The sequence below is a fragment of the Dicentrarchus labrax genome, unplaced genomic scaffold (assembly GCF_905237075.1).
Source record: "Dicentrarchus labrax unplaced genomic scaffold, dlabrax2021, whole genome shotgun sequence".
NCBI classification, from domain to species: Eukaryota; Metazoa; Chordata; class Actinopteri; family Moronidae; genus Dicentrarchus; species Dicentrarchus labrax.
Window position 1 is genome coordinate 12,221,161 of NW_026136704.1, and position 4,515 is coordinate 12,225,675.

The 4,515-nt window shown below is 37.5% G+C and overlaps 1 protein-coding gene across 4 annotated transcripts in view; it reads left to right on the top strand.

Annotated features, from left to right (window-relative positions):
• b3gat1a (beta-1,3-glucuronyltransferase 1 (glucuronosyltransferase P) a) overlaps nt 1-3,570 on the top strand; it is a 72,311-nt gene extending 68,741 nt beyond the window's left edge. For all 4 annotated transcript variants that reach the window (XM_051398353.1, XM_051398352.1, XM_051398354.1 and 1 more), the window contains one exon: nt 525-3,570. The gene's annotated coding sequence lies outside the window, so the exon portion shown is untranslated. The remainder of the gene's footprint in view (nt 1-524) is intronic.
• Nucleotides 3,571-4,515: the final 945 nt, after the last annotated feature.

Here is a 4,515-nt window from a genome sequence, read left to right on the forward strand (position 1 = left end):
CCATGTTGACTGCGTCTTCCAGACCAGCTTTTGTTTTTTCTCACTGTAAAGCATCACTACAGCAAGTTGTTGCACCATGTCAGTCTCCATTTTGCATCTGCTTCCCCATGAGGTCCAGTGAGATCATGTGAGGTGGTGCACTGCTCCCTCTGGCATGATCATTTTTAATAATATCCTGTAGTGTGGGATGCGCCATTATTTTTCACATCCTGTAGTGTCTGCATGTTTGCAATTAGAAAGAAGAACATCTGTGAAGTTTTGTGGTTCGTGATTGTTTGTCATTCAACCCAATTCCAAAATTGGTTATGATTTTTCAACTCCTGTAGTCTGAGCCCGGAGTACAAAAAGAGCAGGTGTTCCTAATATTTCCTAATACAATGTACATTGATTTTTTAATGTGATTTCTGTTAAGGCACAATTACAGCAGCTGTTATTAAATGTCACCAGTGAAATAAACAGGTTATATTATCTTAAATTAAGGCTTAGGGCTCTTTCTCAGCATATCTTAATCCTTTCTATTGCAGGTGATTGGACCTGCAAAGGAAGAAAGCGGCCGGGTCTCTTGATAAGTGCAACCAGCACTCATGTCTTAATCATCAGAAAAAAGGAAATGGGGAGCCTTTGACAGGGGGTTTAATCCTCTTGACTGAATCTGACATTTTTCAAATATGGATTTAAATAGCATAAATGTATCATATTAAAGCACAGATCAGTAAGAGGTGGCAGGTGTTTGTCAGGTCTACGAATGGAAATCAGAGGAGACGACTTGAAGGACGCCTCACAGGGTCAGTGTGGACAGATGTGACCTGCGCCTTCACGGCCCACTGAGGACAACCTAACAACAAAGAGACAGCACAATATGAAAAGCATACAGCCAGTGGATTCAACCAGACAAGCAGGTTAAAGAACATCCTTCACCTCAAAAATAAAAAACTAAGGAAACACATTGTCTGGATCTGCACATGCTTCTCCTTGGATTTAAAGACACGGCCTGCATCATCAGCCTGGATGAAAACATGACTCCAAGGACAGATATGTCTCATGTGGATTTTCCTTTGAGCAAACACAAACATAGCAAGGGAAGGAATGTTCTTTTGATAACTATGAAATGTTTGCTTTAATTTAATTTAATTGGTTTGGGTGTTTTCAGGCACTTGACTTGCTAGTTCAATTCTGCTGACCCTACATTTACTCTTGGGTTATCATTGTTCATTTTATAGTGTCATTACAGATCATGCATTTAAGCCACCCCCGATCACTTGCAGAGAAACTGCTGTTTGAAATGTTGAAATGCTTGGGAGCGGAAACATACATGTACACGTGAAAATCCTAACACTCTTCTTAGCACTTAAAAAAAATACACAAATGATGTTCCTTTGTGGCAACATGTGTAAATAGTATTTCAACATGAGAACAATCAGAAGATTAGTGACAAATTAGAACAAAAGAATTGTAATTATTGTATTTATAGGTTAAAAAAAATCTCTTCTCTTTCCCCTCTGGTGAATTCGTCACAATAACACACGACAAGGCACAGGTCCACTCTAGGTTCAACACATGGAAAGAGTAATAGCACATCACCAGCTTTATTTGGTAACAGAACCTCATAACACATAGACAAGAACTTCAAATCAGCTACATGGTCGACTCACAAAATGCTGATCAAATGTAAGTCAATGGTCTTTTTTGACGTTGCGGGGTAAACAGTGTCATTTTAGTGAGTTAATATTTTCCCCTTGTCTATGCACGCTCGTATGTACACAAGCCCCCAGTTAACAAAGGTATGCTCATGTGCAAGTATGAAAAAAGAGCAGAATGAAACAGCATCAAAGTCCAAGAATTTGGTTTTACTAGACTTGTCTCTCTCCAAAAAACAAACATTTGGAAGCTCAGGCTGCTGACGTTTAATACTCACATTCAAACAGCTGCTATAAGTAACAAAAACTAAATTTAAATAATGTATGCATGGCCCCAAATATTTTGATTTTTCTATAAAAAACTTTAGCTTCCACTTATGAAATAAGATGATACATGCTACTCCGAATTGACAGCAGGCTAAAGAAAAGCACAACAAAAATAAACCTTATTTTTGCTAATGATTTGGTAGCAACGTTGCGTCATCTTGCGTACAGTGGACTGAAGTGGGTATCTCATGGTTTCTCTTTGTATTAGTTACCCATCTGTTGTACATTAAGTGGATTACAGGGGGGAGTCACCGCACCTGTAACGATAGACATCAGTAGCTATGACGCTGTATGGCTGAACACTGTAACAAAGTTATTCTACACCTCATATAATAGAATCACTCCACGACTTGATAAATCATCCGTCTAGCGCAATACACAGTGGAGGTTCTTATCTAACATTGCCCAGCAGAAGTAGCTGGAGATAATTCAAACACCGAGCCTCTGTACTGTTGCCAGAACATCTTTGTGCACCCCCCCAACACACACAACCCAAAATACACTGCTGCAGTATGAAAACTTCAAGGTGTTACAGCCAGTCATCAGCCAGAGAAAGCGTATTATTACATATTTCACTTGGAATATGATAAGATACACATTCAGACAATGGCTGTATTGTGTCTCTTATCAAACTGGCTGTTTTTTTAGTGACTGCATGATATTACACTGCACAGGGATCGGCCATGGAGATCACAGACTATTTTTGGATTCGTTCTATTCTCCAACTTGCCTCCAATTATTTATTAGTAAAATTTATCAAATTTAATATATTTATTTATGTATTTATTTCAGGTGTGGATGTGCAATTGAATCACAGCAGTGTTTGCCCTTAAATCTGTATTTTCCAGCTGCTCTCTAAAAAAGCATGCGCACATACAGTATACCGTACACAATGGATTATCATATAGATCTATTAGAGTTCAGTGCTACGACAGGCAGACACACACACACCATCTTCTTTGTAGCACTGTTGTTTAGTCTGCTTGAATGGTCATTATCAGCTTTTAATCTAAATGAATGAATCCACCTGAACTCTTTTTAGCAAAGAATTTTTGTCCAAAATGGAAAAATGCCAGCGTGTAAAAGACTTAAGTCAAAGTGTATCTTTAAAAAAAAAAAAAAAAAGCATAACAATTGAATTTTGTGCTAAGAAGTTTTCCTGAAAAGTTGTATATCATCTGTGGTGTGTCCTGAAGCAGCAGATCAAATTGAAAGGGCTCCACCTTGAAACTGATGTTGTTATATCTTTGTCCGACATCCAAACTGAAATTCTTCTGATTCCGCCAACAGATGACGTATTAAGCAATATCTAATCACAAAGAATTAGTCTACTAGAACCACCCTACCTATACATCAGTTTTAGCAGTACAGGTTATTCAGTATTTAATGTCAGTTTATGAGCATTACCCTCTGAGGGCTTCTCTAAGGCACAATACACTTTACACACAAGTCCTACCTTTTCCTCATCTCCACTGTCATCTTCCAGCCTCATGTGATTCACATTTTATGCATGTGACTCTTAAGGTTGTTTATTTGCCACAGCAATTCTGTCTCAGAGAAAGATGTTAGTTGAATCAAGAGAAATAAATAACTGAGAAGAACCTCACCAGTGCTGGAGTATTGTGTCTGTACACTGTGTGTGTTGTACTACCTGTGTTTCTATACTGAGATCCTGGCTGGTGGGCATGCGTGAAGAAGCGGTAGCAACCTCTAAATAAAATGTGAGGAATATGTCACAATTCTACAACAACTTCCTTGATATTTTCTTGAATTCATCAGTGCTTCTAGAAAATACATTATTAAATGTATGTGTCAAATTATTATTCATAACAACCAGGATTTTCAAATTAGTTAGTTTACCGGTTACATCAGGTTGTACCATTAACACTTAGGGAATATCTTCCTTACAATTAAGTAGGTGTAAAAAAGTTGTAAGCCAAGAGTTCAAGGAATAAATAATATATTAAATACATGTGCTAATATTTGTAAATGTTATAACTAATTGCTTTATTATATGCATAAATGGAAATATGTGTGCTTCGGCTATTCATATGGTTTAAAATGGGTGGGAAACATTTGATGATGCTAACCTAACCAACGTCATTTGGGAAAATTTTGTAACAGCTAATTTATATGCAATAACTACTTTACGTTGTGGAGACCATTTTAATTTTGTTATCTGCAAATCTTCATTTAGCACTTTGGTAGATAACTAGGTCAAGTTGGAACTTATATGAACAGCTGGTGCAACCGGCGGGAGGATTTCAGCACCACAGGAAACCTGACTACCTATCAATTATTAGATTTAATTTACACTGGTGTGTTAAAATACACTGCTTAGTCTTCAAATGTGACAACACAGCTTCATGGGGCATCCTTAAAGAATATAATGGTGATGGTTTCCAGGCAGGGCTAACACACAACAGATGAGTTTTGAAAAAATGTATATCTGAACACAGCTTGCGATCTTGCCAGAAGTTAGATTTGAAAAGCGTGTTATATCAAACAGGCTCTTATTGTGCAGGATAAATAAAGCAGTTCACAAGCTTCC